General features: G+C 48.9%; 1 pseudogene across 1 annotated transcript; it reads left to right on the forward strand.

The window, feature by feature from the left end:
- The first annotated feature begins 46 nt into the window (after positions 1–46).
- Positions 47–13,390, forward strand: LOC310688981 (tubulin polyglutamylase complex subunit 2-like; annotated as a pseudogene). Its single transcript, XR_014530115.1, has 7 exons — positions 47–850; positions 3,430–3,485; positions 3,586–3,673; positions 4,608–4,739; positions 4,945–5,058; positions 5,988–6,148; positions 8,261–13,390. The product of XR_014530115.1 is annotated as a tubulin polyglutamylase complex subunit 2-like (transcript).
- The last annotated feature ends 2,113 nt before the right edge of the window (positions 13,391–15,503 follow it).

Raw genomic sequence — 15,503 nt, forward strand, 5'->3', positions numbered from 1 at the left:
CCCTTTGCCAACAAAGGTCCGTATAGTTAATCTTTGGTTTTCCCAGTAGTGATGTATGGAAGTGAGAGCTGGACCATCAAGAAAGGCTGATCGACTAAGAATGGATGCTTTTGAATTCTGGTGCTGGAGGAGACTCTTGAGAGTCCCATGGGCTGCAAGAAGATCCAACCTCTCCATTCTGAAGGAAATCAGCCCTGAGTGCTCACTGGAAGGACAGATCCTGAAGCTGAGGCTCCAAGACTTTGGCCACCTCCTGAGAAGAGAAGACTCCCTGGAAAAGACCCTGATGTTGGGAAAGATGGAGGGCACAAGGAGAAGGGGACGACAGAGGACGAGATGGTGGGACAGTGTTCTCGAAGCGGCCAGCATGAGTTTGACCAAACTGCGGGAGGCAGTGGAAGACAGGAGTGCCTGGTGTGCTCTGGTCCAGGGGGTCACGAAGAGGCGGACACGACTAAACCACAAGGGGGACTGGAGAGCAGGAACTACGACTCCCAGAAGGCAATGGGAGAGCCGGCTCCTCCTCCTCCTCCTCCTTCTCCTCCCCCCGCCCGTCCCGAGCCCTCCCCATTGGCCGGCTCCTCCGACTGGGTATCTGGGCAAAGCCGGGCCCTGTCAGCCAATGGGAGCCGAGAGTGGGGCTCGGGGGCGTGGCTGGGCCGAGAGCCGTTGGGCTTGGCGGTTGCTTCAAGATGGCGGACGGGGCGCCTCTTTCCCTCCGGAGGGGCTGGCGGGGCAGAGGCCGGCGGGTTCCTGAGCATGGGCAGAGAGCCGCCTCCCTCCCCCGCCCTCCTGGGCAGGCTTGTGGGGAGGGCTCGACGTGGCGGCTCCCCTTCCCTCCTGAGTCCAGGTGGTGCTGGTGGTTCCCTTGGGGGGAAGTCGGGGGAACCTGGGGGAAGAAGGGGCTCCTGGGGGGGGGGGAGACGCATCCTGCCCGGGCCTGGAGGGGTCCTGTTGCCCATCTCTCGCCTGCCTCCAGAGCCTCTCCCCTTCCCAAGTGGCCCCAGAACTGGGGACCTGCAAAAGTCCTGTGTGAGTGTCTGGAGGCGGTTGGAGGATGGATGGCGGCCAACAGAGGGAGGTTGAATCCTGACAAGACAGAAGGACTCCTTTGGGGGGACAGGGGGCGGGCTGGTGTGGAGGACTCCCTGGTCCTGAATGGGGTCACTGTGCCCCTGAAGGACCAGGTGCACAGCCTGGGGGTCATTCTGGACTCCCAGATCTCCATGGAGGCACAGGTCAATTCTGTGTCCAGGGCAGCTGTCTACCAACTCCATCTGGTACGCAGGATGAGACCCTACCTGCCCGCAGAAAGTCTCACCAGAGTGGTGCATGCTCTGGTTATCTCCTGCTTGGACTGCTGCAACTCGCTCTACATGGGGCTCTCTTTGAAGGCGACCCAGAAACTGCAACTAATCCAGAACACGGCAGCCAGAATGGGGACTGGGAGCGGCCGCCGGGACCACATAACAACCGTCTTGAGAGACCTACATTGGCTCCCACTACGTTTCTGAGCACAATTCAAAGTTGGTGCTGAACTTTAAAGCCCTAAATGGCCCCAAAGGCCCAGTATCTCTGAAGGAGTGTCTCCACCCCGGACATCGGGGTCCATCTCCCAAGGGCCTTCTGGCAGTTCCCTCATTGCAAGAAGGGAGGTTACAGGGAACCAGGCAGAGGGCCTTCTCGGTGGTGGCGCCCGCCCTGTGGAACGCCCTCCCACCAGATGTCAAAGAGAACAACAACTACCAGACTTTTAGAAGACATCTGAAGGCAGCCCTGTTTAGGGAAGCTTTTAATGTTTGATGCTGTATTGTTTTTAACACTCAATTGGAAGCCGCCCAGAGTGGCTGGGGAAACTCAGCCAGATGGGCAGGGTATAAGTAATAAATGTTATTATTCTAAACAGACCTAGAGCCTATGCGTTCCTCCTTAGCCCCAGAAGGAGGTGTCCCACTGTGTAGAGCTCGAAATGGAGGCTCAGCCCTCCAGGCTCCCAGAGGGAAAGTTAGCTGGTTCTTGGAAACCTGGGATCACAGTTCTCCAAAAAGCGGCCACCCTGCACTAGTTCCCTCAGTCAGTTAGAGCGTGGTGCTGATAATAGCAAGGTTGCAGGTTTGATCCTCATAAAAAGGGCCACCTTCATTTTCCTGCATTTCAGGGGGCTGGGCTAGATGACCCTTGGGATTCCTTCCAGCTCTGCAGTTCTAGGATTCTAACATCTTCAAGGCTCTAAAGGGCAGGGGCACATCTTGCATCTTCCGCTTAAAAGAGCTGGATGAGCAGCTTCCAATAACTCCGTATGGTCATATTCTGGGTGCACGTAACTCTTCCTGCACCAGCTTCCCAAAGGTCATGGCATCATGTTCCTTCTGGGAGTAGATCAAACAGTGAATAATTTCATTATACGCACTGACTTCCTGACAAATTACATCTGGGCTTTTGAGTTTCATTTGCCTGCCTAGCCAACTCCCTATTGACCCTTCCTTACTCAGAGGTCTCAGAGAAGGTGAGACAGAGTTTTGTTGGCCTGCTTTTATATTCTGACTATTTTTTACTGAAAAAAGAAAGAAAGAAATACTTTCATGGATAATTTTAACAGCTTAACCCAACTGACAGTGAGTCCAACTTGTGCTCTCTGCTATCACAAATTATTACTTTTTTGTCAGACCCAGGAAGGATTCCCGTTTGTGTGAAAACGTGTTCTCTGTATTGGCCTTTAGAAGTAGAAGTTAGTGCCATGTCAAGAAACATATGTCTCTTGAAGGTAGATGAATTTTCTGTGACTAATTTCCTTCATGTTTCATCTACAAGCAGTTCTTTTTTTCAGGCAGATGATTCAATAGAATTGTTGCCACTCACTCCTTGGGTGCTGGCTGGGTCCTTCAAATCCAGAGAGAACCTGGGGCTATTCCAAAGCAGCCACCCCACACTGATATGTAGTGAATTACCGGTACATACAGTGGTGCCCCGCAAGACGAATGCCTCGCAAGACGGAAAACTCGCTAGACGAAAGAGTCTTCCGTTTTGGAGGTGCTTCGCAAAACGAATCTCCTATGGGCTTGCTTCGCAAGACGAAAATGTATTGCGAGTTCCTGCGGGTTTTTTTCCCTCCCCCCCCTTTTTCTAAGCTGCTAAACCGCTTATCAGCTGATCCGATAAGCCGCTAATAGCGCTAATCCGCTAATCCATCAATGGGCTTGCTTTGCAAGACGAAAAAACCGCTAGACGAAGAGAATCACAGAACGGATTCTTTTCGTCTTGCGAGGCACCACTGTACTATAGGATGTTCCAGCCCTGAATGACAGAAGGGAACTTTCTCTAATTGCCTTGTGAAGAGTCTAGGAACAAGGCAGCAAAAATTATGCTTGGCCTCCTCTCTGGTCCTCTCCCTGGTCTTTGGTTCTGTGTTGTGATTGTTCCCTGTTCTAGCCACTGAAACATGGTTTGGAATAAGACTTGTGAACTTCATGATTATCAAAGAAATGGTAGGGAGGAGCATAAGCTAATTGCACATGGAATTATAAAACTTTATTAAGTGGCTGCTGCTTGATTCTCTTTTTCTCCTGCCTTCGCCTCTCCTTGCAGAAGAATGCCTGCGTCTTGCCCGAGGATTTAAAGCATTTCTACCTGATGACGGATGGCTTCCACATGACTTGGAGTGTGAAGTTTGACGGTAAGAATAAGCCTTCCACACTTGGGACCAGTTTACTGGCAAGGTTGCCTTCCCCACTCAGCCACTTTGCTCTGCGGAACCAACACCGTTACAAACACCCCATAATACTCATTCTGTATATGTAGTAAATCAGTATTTTAGTGCAACAGTGCCCACACTTTAGAACTCCCTGCTTGTTGACAACAGGCAGGTGCCTTCACTGTACTCTTTTCAGAGCCTGCTAAAAACATTATTGTTCAGGCAAGCCTATCCAGTAACAAAAAAGTATGACATGTATTTTAATCCGGTTTTTAGCTTACCGGTTTTAATGAATGGAGAGGATGTCGTTGGTTTGTTGTGTTTTTGATCCTGTTTTTACTGGGTATTTTGTGTTTGTACCTTGTGTTTTTGTGCTGTGAACCATGCTATGATCTTCAGATGATGGGCAATATAAAGGTAAAGGGACCCCTGACCATTAGGTCCAGTCGTGACCGACTCTGGAGTTAAATAACTTTTGAATGTTTTTAAATAGCTGTTTTTAACTTTTTTAAAATAATTTTATCAATATCCGCTCTGAGAGTTTTTCTCACAAACAGTATATAAATGCTATGAAACACACACAGAATAAATACATTATTCTCTGATCAATAATTGCATCCAAACACCCATTTCCTTTGCTCAAGTTCTGTTCTGTCTTTAATTTGGGAAGTGGGGCAATGAAACGGGAGCTGTTCAGCAGCAGAAAGATTCCTATTTCAGCAGCAGTACTCCTCGTGCTGCCAATCCCATCTTTGCTGCTGTGACAGATAGGCGCTTGCTTTTTGCAACAAGCAAGCAAGCAAGCAAGCAAGCTGAGATTCTTCTCCAGAGGGCACCATGTTCTGTGAGCCTTCTGTGCTCCTACAGAATTGTGGCATCCACGCCAGGAACCTAGTAATGGCTGCCTTTCTTCCAGACAACCCGATGCCCCTTGGCTCCATGACCATCAACAGCATCTCCTAGCTAAACTGAGTCAGAGCATTGCCCGTCTACGCCTTGCCCAATGCCCCCATGCTGGCTGACTTGGAGGACACCGACAATGAAGGAGGTACTGCCCCACCTCACCCCTTTGTCCATGGGCGACCTTGGTCCTCCTCTCTGCCCCACCTGCTACCCCACCAAGTTTCTGTGACCTTATACACAAGCTCCACTGATGCCTAGCTTCCCAAGCTCTGCTTGGTTTGAGTATTCCTTGCCCTGCACCTGACGAGAATGCCTGCCTGCCTTGCTCAGCCTTTTCTTTCTCCCCAAAGGTAACGGGGGTCAGCCAGAGAAACCTCACTTGGACTCACGGAGCCTGGTGTTTGAGCTGGACCCGTGCGGAGGGAATGGGAAGGTCTGCCTTGTGTACAAGAACACTAAGCCAGGTATGTTGTGTGATACCAGTAGCCCAAGAGCTGTCTTCACTAATCAACCCCATCTGCAAATCCCAGTTAGCTTTTGTCTTTGTGGAAGATGTTTTGGACTACTGTTCCTAGCACCATACAGTTGTGCTGGCTGAGAGTGATGGGCTTTGTAGTCCAGAACATCTGGAGGGAACCAGGTTGACAAAGGGTGTCATCTATGATGGCCTGTGATGAAGTTTTCCTGAAGCAAGCTATGCTTTGTTGTTGTTGTTAATATTATTATTAAAATTTGTATACCGCCCTTCATCCACAGAACTCAGGGCGGTTCACCACATAAAATTGCTATACAGTGGTACCTCAGGTTACATACGCTTCAGGTTACAGACTCCGCTAACCCAGAAATAGTGCTTCAGGTTAAGAACTTTGCTTCAGGATGAGAACAGAAATCGTGCTCTGGTGGCAGCAGGAGGCCCCATTAGCTAAAGTGGTGCTGCAGGTTAAGAACAGTTTCAGGTTAAGAACAGACCTCCGGAACGAATTAAGTACTTAACCCAAGGTACCACATCCCCCTCACCCAGCACATTTAGAAAGGTATCTGAGATCACTCAGCCAAAGGCTTGGTTGAAAAGGAACATTTTCACCTGGCGCCTAAAGATAGGTAGCGAAGGTGCTAGGTGAGCCTTCCTGGAGAGGGCCTTTCACAAACAGGGAGCCACTGCAGGAAAGGCCTGTTCTCGTGTGGCCACCCTCCGGACCTCTTGTGGAGGAGGCACCCAAAGAAGGGCCTCAGAGGATCAATTTCCCTTGGAAATGCCTTTATCCTTTGTAGAAAGCACCGAGGCCCAGTTCGTCATCCCTAGGCCTCAGAGTTCCTTATTAAACGCCCTTGAAAGGTGGGGTGGTCCATTCTTCTCATCCTGTGGCCTAATAGTCTCTCTTCTCACTTCCAGGTGTCACCCCGCATTCTGAGATCTGGCTTCTGGACTGAGCTCTCTACTGGCATTTCCTCACCAAAACCTTCACCGCTTACTACCTGCTCCTGATCACCCACCTGGGACTCTCGCATTGGCAGGATGCCTTCACCAGCTATGGCATCAGCCCCCAGGCAAAGGTGAGAGAACGACAGACGGCCTGTCCCTTTTTCTAGGGTCTGTCGCTCCTCCCCATTCTGCCGTCACAAAAGCCCTGCGAAGGAGGTCAGGCTGTGAGTGAGTGATTGGCCCAAGGTCACCCAGTGAGCTTCATGGCCAGACAGGAATTTGAACCCTGGCCTCCCAGGCCCTAGACCGACATTCTAATCAAGTGTGTCTCAAACTTGGGTCCCCAGCTGTTGTCTGGACCAAAGTTTGAGAAACACTGTAGGTGTGGAGGACTCCTTAGTCCTGAACAGGGTAACTGTGCCCCTGAAGGAGCAGGTGCGCAGCCTGGGAGTCATTTTGGACTCACAGCTGTCCATGGAGGCACAGGTCAAATCTGTGTCCAGGGCGGCTGTCAACCAGCTCCATCTGGTACGCGGGATGAGACCCTCCCTGCCCACAGACTGTCTCGCCAGAGTGGTGCATGCTCTGGTTATCTCCCGCTTGGACTACTGCCATGCGCTCTATGTGGGGCTGCCTTGGAAGGTGACCCGGAAACTACAACTAATCCAGAACGCGGCAGCTAGACTGGGGACTGGGAGCGGCCACCAAGACCACATAACACCAGTCTTGAAAGACCTACATTGGCTCCCACTACGTTTCCAAGCACAGTTCAAAGTGTTGGTGCTGACCTTGAAAGCCCTAAATGGCCTCGGCGCAGTATACCTGAAGGAGCATCTCCACCCCCATCGTTCTGCCCAGACACTGAGGTCCAGCGCTGAGTACCTTCTGGTGGTTCCCTCACTGCGAGAAGCAAAGCTACAGGGAACCAGGCAGAGGGCCTTCTTGTGGTGGCCCCTGCCCTGTGGAACGCCCTCCCACCAGATGTCAAAGAGAACAACAACTACCACACATTTAGAAGACATCTGAAGGCAGCCCTGTTTAGGGAAGCTTTTAATGTTTAATAGGTCATTGCATTTTAATATTCCGTTGGAAGCCGCCCAGAGTGGCTGAGATAACCCAGCCAGATGGACAGGGTATAAATAATAAATTATTATTATAAATTATTATACCACTATGCCACACCACCTCTACACTGACTGGCTGCTGCTCTCCAGGGCTTCAGGTGACATGGTGGGGGTCTCTCCCAGCCCTCCTTGGAGATACCAGTGGGGATTTGCATGCAATATACTCTTGCTTCTGAACTCATCCTTTTGAGACCCCCTTCTGTCCCTGAGCCCGTCTAGTGGGATTCCTGTCTGAGGCCTCTGGTCCCACAGCCGGCAGATAACAAGCCAGGAGCCAGGCCTGGAGACACCCCCCACATTGCCATCGCTCACCTTCTCTGCCGTGTGCAGCATTTTTTAAAAAAATATTTTATTAAGGATTTTCTTGTTTTACAGAAGTGTAGTGCCTCGTTTTTGGTTTGTTTTTTTCATGTAACATTTTTACAAATCAATTTCATTTGTTGAGGCATTAGGGGGAGAAGAAAAAAGAAAGAGAGAAGAAAAGGGGGGGTGGAGAGAGGGAAGATGGATGGGGGTGGGGTGGGGTGGCGGTGTTTCTATTATGTTTAATGTATGTAGAGTTTGGTGTCAGCGTTGTTTGTGTTGTTCACTTGTGTTCCTTTGGTGGTGAGAGAGGTTGAGGTTGGCCTAGGGTGTGATTGTTTGCTTGTGATTGGCTGTGGTGATCTTTGTTTTCGTGTGTGAGTGAGGTGGGTGGGTGTTTTGGATCAGGAGCATTATTTTTATCGCCAATTTTGAATAGTTATCAGACGGATGATTTGACAGACAGGGCTAGGAGCCTAAAGTCCTCTGCGTCAGGACAACCTTTGCGTTACAGAGCCATGCCTATTTGGGATCCTCTGAGTTCCCTGGTTTACCTTTCTTTTACCTGTCCTGCATCTCCCAACAAGAGACTCCCTCCACTTCCTCTGTGCCATGCCCAACTTCGTGAACTATCGTGCTGCCTCTAGCTTACCTTTTCTCCTGACCAAAAAGTCCTGACCTCAGCCACCTTCCTTCATAGGGAATTTGCTCCACCCCCTTGATAATTTGGGTTGCCCTTTTCTGAACTTTTTCCAACACGCCTGCCCTGCAGGGAGTGCCCTTTGCTGCTACTCACTTTCCCCTTTCCTTTTCCAGCAAAGGTTCAACATGTACAAGCCTATCCACCGTCAACACGGAGCAGCTCTCTGAGGAGGCCAATTCCTTCGTGAACAAGCTGGACCCAAGCAAGGTCTTCCTGACATTGCACAGAAACCAGAAACCTTCAAGTCATGTGGTTCTCCCTTGCTGATTCCAGTATCCTTCTGGTCAAGACCAGACCTGGAGGCAGGGATAGTCTTCAAACAACGACTAAACCTGCCTCCTCAGTAATGACATGGTCTGGACTTAGCGTAACTCCTGCTGCCTGTGATCACTGAGATCGGATGTCCCAGGACACACACCCACACACCGTGGAACATGCCCCAGCCATTCTCTTGGCTGGGGCCCACACTCAGGCAGCCCTGACCCTCTCCCCCCAAGAACAGAACTATACAAAACTATACCTATCCACAACCCAACACCCGCCCACCCCCAACAGAGAGAGAAACACACAAACAAAAGAACATACCAAAAAAGCACAATTTAAAACACCACAGATAAAATATAATTTAAAAACTATTAAGAAGAAGAGCCCTCTCTGCCAAGTAGCAGCCGCAGTCCTTGTGAAGCCTGTCAGCCCCCCCCCCCCCCAGCCAGGTGGAGAGAGGCAGGGCCCTCAGGCTCCCGGCAGGCAGTCCTGGGCGGCAGCGGCGGCAGCAGCAGCAGTCCTTTCTAGGGCCTGCCAGCCCCCCCCCCAAGCCAGGTGGAAGAGTGGACAAGATTCCATAGGCTTTCGTTGTCAACAATTCTATTGTTCGTCTCTGAAGGCACTTTGGAATTCTACCACACAAACCTAAAAAGAGGGTTGCGGGAGAAAAACAGTTCTTTTAAATAACTATATTTTGAATGTTGTAGATAAAAAGTAGTATATAAGCACTTGTAATTAATTCATAAATCGAGGGTGAAAGAAATTCATTTCACAAAGACATCGCAGGGACCAAAGCTGATCCGCAACCTAAAGGTATTAGTATTTGATGCAGCTCACAGCAGGGAAATGTCAGGTATCCGAGGGTTAGACTCTTAACCTGAGCAATTGTATTTAACATGTCTGGGGGGCATTGTTTTGTTAAATATCAGCCGAAAAATCTCACACAGCTTTTGGATTCAGCAAAACCCAGTGGAGGCCGCAGGGAAACTGGGAGGCCACACCTGCACACACCTGGCCCATTGTCCCAGGCCAGGTGAGCAAGAGGTCTCCTTTCTACTGACATCTGATGTTGCCATAAATAATGTGACCTCGTTTCTCAAGGGGCTTGGGGGCCACTAGCAACGCTAGTGTATTTTAATTAATTGGTGTCTGTTTTTATGCATATTGTGTTGTTTTTATGTTAGCTGCTCTGAGCCCGGCCTCAGCTGGGGAGGGCGAGATACAAATAAAAATTTATTCTTATTAAAAGGGAACACAAATGCCAAATTAAAACTAAATATACCACACTGACTTTGGGGAGAAAAAGAAAACACACTCACTCTCTATGGAGGTCGCTGTGTACCAGCGTTGCTAAGGGCCCCCAAGCCCCTGGAGACATGAGGTCACAGCCCTATGACAACATGATGGAATGATGATGTCAGTGGAAAGGATTTAACTGAGTCTCAGTGTAACTGTTTGAATGGTGTGTCATTATAGATTAGGCAGATATTTGTCTTGCACTCTCACATTACAGGCAAAAGAAATTTATGGTGCCAACTTGGGCTTTAGATTCACCCTTCGCAATTTGAGCACTTGCCAAACCAGAGATGGAGTGTATCTAATACGATGTCCCTGTAACTTGATTCATCTTGGTTCCACTGTACGCTCTGTCAGCACCCATGTTGGGGAGCATCGCTCCCGTATTAGAAACAAAGTGATGGAGGCTCCCATGGTGGATCACTTGGTGAAGCACAATCCTGCTGACACCGACTTGCTGTATACAGCTTTATGGGTCAGCCAGAAGAAACCTGGGATGAGGAAGGACTTTGTCAAACTCTTACATCAGCAAGAAGCCAGGTTGATTTTCCTTTTTTAAATCCTAACCCCCCAAAGGTTTAAACTGAACTAGACCTAAATTGTTTTGTGTAATTCCAGGTTTGGGTTTGCAGTTGTAAGTGTTGCTGTTATCTGTATTGCTGGTGTTGTGTATATTAGGTGCTGTATTTTTAAATCTGGGAGAACAATTGGCTGGACCTTGTTCCTCTGGACCTCTGCATGCATCTGTGGCCTCACAAGCACCGGCAGGAGTTGGGAAGTTATTTGGCAAGCAGGGGCCTGGGCAACACTGGGTTGGTAACTAGACTGCTGGGCCTCTGGCTCATCCCACTGCTGCCCCTCCTACTCCGTTGGATCAATTTTGTTCTTTTTTCCAAACACTGAGAAGACTACCGGCTCTGCCTTATTATTTTGGGCCACTGTTCGCATCTCTGGCCCCACCAATACTGGCAGGATTTGGCCAGCAGGGACCTCCTCTTCATCCAGTCCACTGGATAAATTTTGTTCTTTTTTCCAAACTCTGGGAGGACTACCAGCTCTACCTTATTATTTCAGGCCACTGTTCGCATCTCTGGCCTCACCAGCACTGGCAGGATATTGCCAACAGGGGCCTCATCCTCATATGATGGGTAAATTTTGTTTTTTTTCTTCTTTTTTAAAAAAAAGGCATCCTGCAAGAAAGGACATCAGAAGAGCAACTCAGTAAAAGGAACTCACCAAATAAGCCACATTTTAATATGTTATGTCCCTAGTGTTGGTTTTGACCTTATTGGAAGTAGTTTCTAGTAAACGACTCTGCAATTGTTATTATACACCCTCGAGTCCTGCGTGCTGCTGTACCAACCATGGCAGGACTACCGGCTCTACTTTGTTATTTAAGGCCACTGTTCGCATCTCTGGCCTCACCAATGCCGGCAGCATACTGCCTGTAGGGGCCTCCTCATATGATGGGTAGATTTTGTTTTTCTTTCCTTTCAGAAAAAAAGCCACCCTGCAAGAAAGGACATCAGAAGAGCAACTCAGCAAAAAGAACTCACCAAATAAGCTACATTTTTATATGTTATGACCCTAGCGTTGGTTTTGACCTTATCAGAAGTAGTTTCTAGTAAATGACTCTGCAATTGTTATTATACAGCCTCACGTCTTGCCTGCTGCTGTACCAACCCTGGCAATATTACCAGCTCTACTTTGTTATTTCGGGCCACTGTTCACATCCCTGGCCTCACCAGCACTGGCAGCATACGCCCAGCAGGGGCCTCTTCTTCATCCCACTTCTCTGGATAAATTTTGTTCTTTTTTCCAAACTCTGGGAAGACTACCAGCTCTGCCTTCTTATTTCGGGCCACTGTTCACATCTCTGGCCTCAAAAATACTGGTAGCATATTCCCAGCAGGGGCCTCTTCTTCATCCCAGTCCACTGGATAAATTTTGTTCTTTTTTCCAAACTCCGGGAAGACTACTGGCTCTACCTTATTTTTTCGGGCCACTCTTCGCATCTCTGGCCTCACCAATGCCGGCAGCATACTGCCTGTAGGGGCCTCCTCCTCATATGATGGGTAGATTTTGTTTTTCTTTCCTTTCAGAAAAAAAGCCACCCTGCAAGAAAGGACATCAGAAGAGCAACTCAGCAAAAAGAACTCACCAAATAAGCTACATTTTTATATGTTATGTCCCTAGTGTTGGTTTTGACCTTACAAGAAGTAGTTTCTAGTAAATGACTCTGCAATTGTTATTATACAGCCTCACGTCTTGCTTGCTGCTGTACCAGCCCTGGCAGTACTACCGGCTCTACTTTGTTATTTCGGGCCACTGTTTGCATCTCTGGTTTCACCAGCACTGGTAGGATTTGGCCAGTAGGAGCCTGGGCAACACTAGGCTGCTGGTCATCCCGCTGCCCCTTCTCCTCTGGATGAATTTTTCTCTTATCTTTTTAAGAAAGAAAGCCATCCTGCAAGAAAGGAAATGGCCCACATAAGCAACTCCGCAAAAGGAACTCACCAAATAAGCTACATTTTATTATGTTATGTTCCTAGTGTTGGTTTTGACTTTATCAGAAGTAGTTTCTAGTAAACGACTCTTCAATTGTTATTATACAGCCTATTACGTTTGCACTTGTTTCCATTGGATCTAATGATCAGCCGCTACAGCAGTTTAAACCCAAATCTTCCTTCGGTCCACCTAATTCCAACCCATCTATCACACTGTTCCACCAATTGGTGCTCCGTGATCTAGACAAACTTGAAAAGAGCCCTCCCCACTTTGGTGGGTATCTCCATTAGAAGTAATTTCAATTAATATTTATAAAGATAATTATGAAAAAATCTGGAATGGAATAAAAAGGAATCCAGAAATATGGAGTAAGGTGAATTTATCATTATTAGGAAGAATTGTGGCAATCAAGATGAACATTATTTATGGCAGCACCAGGGGTGAAATGATGTCAGTAGAAAGGAGACCTCTTGCTCACCTGGCCTGGGACAATGGGCCAGGTGTGTGCAGGTGTGGCTTCCCAGTTTCCCTGCGGCCTCCACTGGGTTTTGCTGAATCCAAAAGCCGTGTGAGATTTTTCAGCCAAGCAGGTCAAGGCAATATATTTATTAAAGTAAATTTATCAAATTTCTATGACACCCTTCATCTGAGGATCATATGCTTTGGGAAATCTACAATTTAAAAGCAATTAAACACTGATAAAATTAAAACTGTGTGGTGTTGTTGTTTAGTCATTTATTTGTGTCCGACTCTTCATGACCCCATGGACCAGAGCACGCCAGGCACTCCTGTCTTCCACGGCATACAAATTAAAATATTTTACCATACAAATAATTGCAATAAAAACAGCACAGCACAGGCCCTTTCATTAAAAGCAGTTTTATTTTATATTCATGTATACTTTGCTTACCACTGAATTGTCGAGTCGGAAGGGACCCCGAGGTCACCCAGTCCAACCCCCTGCAATGCAAACCCACGACCCTGAGATTACAAGTCATGTGTTCTATAAACTGAGCTAGAGTCTTGTTCAAAATTTTAGGCCTTTATAGTGCAATCATTATACACATCGACTCAGAAGTTATTTTAAGTTCAATGAATTTATTCCCAGATAAATGGGTAGAGATCTCCGCAGCCTTACAGCGAAGGCTCCTCAGATTGTTGGAATCCTTTTTTTTTTTAAGTTGCAAAATATTTTGTACTTCTTTGTTTTTACCACATGAGGGCTTGATTTAGGCAAAAAGGGCCTTATGATCTTTGGATGGGCAACAGTTCTGTTGACCCTGTGTGAGTGGGGGAATCGAGACACATAAAAATGCTGTGAAAATGCTTTTTAAAAGAAGCCTTTTAAAGAATATATTGAATTTGCCATAAGCTCACCATTGCCATTTAGTGTCACATTTGCATAACGCACTTAAAACAGATTTGCGACTTCCAGCACGGACTGCCATGGCGTGCAGCGGACCCATGAAAGCAGACTCTGACTGTGCAATTAATTAAGGATAATATGAGAGTAATTATCCTTGTGACACCCCCCCCCCGGGTGAGGGAGGGCGAGCTTTGACTGGCAAATTGTCCGTTAACTGTCTCTCTGACTGAATGCGGGGGCCCTAAGTGCTTGGCACGGCATGAATCGGAAACTCCAATGTGGCCACCGTGAGCGGGAGTACTTGACGTTTTTTAAGATAAAAAATTTGGACTGGAATCCTCCTGTCCTCCACTGCCTCCAGGGCCGGGCCAGATGCGTCTCCCCCCCCCCGGAGCCCCTTCTTCCCCGGGCGGCAGACACCCGGCTTCCCCCGCCTTCCCCCCAAGGGAAGCACAAGCACCACCAGGACTCAGCTGGGCCCGGAATGGAGCCTTGGCAGGAGCTGCAGGAGGGAAGGGGAGCCTGCCGGGGAGGGCGAGGGGCGAGAGAGGGGCAGGCCGGCGGGGGGGGCTGGCTCCTGGGGCAACAGAGGGAGGCGGCTCTCTGCCCATGCTCAGGAACCCGCCGGCCTCTGCCCCGCCAGCCCCTCCGGAGGGAAAGAGGCGCCCCGTCCGCCATCTTGAAGCAACCGCCAAGCCCAACGGCTCTCGGCCCAGCCACGCCCCCGAGCCCCACTCTCGGCTCCCATTGGCTGACGGGGCCCAGGCTTGGCCCAGATACCGAGTCGGAGGAGCCGGCCAATGGGAAGGGCTCGGGACGGGCGGGGGGAGGAGGAGGAGGAGGAGGAGGAGCCAGCTCTCCCATTGACTTCTGGGAGTCGTAGTTCCTGCTCTCCAGTCCCGCGTGTGGTTTAGTGGTGTCCGCCTCTTCGTGACCCCCTGGACCAGAGCACACCAGGCACTCCTGTCTTCCACTGCCTCCCTCATGCTGGTAGCTTCGAGAGCACTGTCCCACCATCTCGTCCTCTGTCGTCCCCTTCTCCTGGTGCCCTCCATCTTTCCCAACATCAGGGTCTTTTCCAGTGTTAACGGAAAAATCTGAGGGCTCCCTTGGACAAAAAGTAAAGACACCAACCAGGATAACTTAGAGCAAAACAGCAGCCTGTAGGCTTGGCCTTTATTGAACTGTTGCAACAGGGTATTCCCTTCACTTGCAGGAGAGAGGAAAGACCCAGAACAATGGGCTGCAAGACCTTATAAAAACTTTTGAAATTCCCCTCCTCTAGGTCAAGCCCACCCCCAGAAACATCATGCATACATTACAGAAAGGAGGGGTTGACATCATGCATACGTTACAGAAAGGAGGGGTTGAGGGAGGAGTTGTGGTGGTAACCTGAGTGTCCTGTCACCCAGCTGGTTCCTCCTTTCCCCCTCCCCATGAGTCACTTCTAGGAGACAAAGGGGAGTTGGCAGTTTCCTGCCCCCAGAGGGAAGAGCTGGTTATTGTCCTTTGTTCCAGTCTGTGCTGAATCCACTCCCATATGGAAGTTCTTTGTGATCTTGATGGTCTTCTGTCTGGGATTATCAAGGCTGACATAGCAACTGGGCAGGGCTCCTGTGGATGTGCTGGTATGATGAAGAGATTATGGCTGACCAGAAACCAAGCCACCCTCCTTTGATAGTAAAATAAAAAATGGAACAGTGCAAATCCGATGTATGGTTGATTTTCTATGAATTCATAAGAGAAATGTGGCGTATGTAGTGTGTGAGTGTGAGTGTGTGTGAAGTTTGTACAAACAGAATGATTGGGGTGGGGGGGTTCCTGCTACAGTAGGAAGTCTTCTCTTCTCATGAGGTGGCCAAAGTATTGGAGCCTCAGCTTCACGATCTGTCCTTCCAGTGAGCACTCAGGGCTGATTTCCT

The sequence above is a fragment of the Podarcis liolepis genome (assembly GCF_965112155.1).
Source record: "Podarcis liolepis genome assembly, chromosome: 11".
NCBI classification, from domain to species: Eukaryota; Metazoa; Chordata; class Lepidosauria; order Squamata; family Lacertidae; genus Podarcis; species Podarcis liolepis.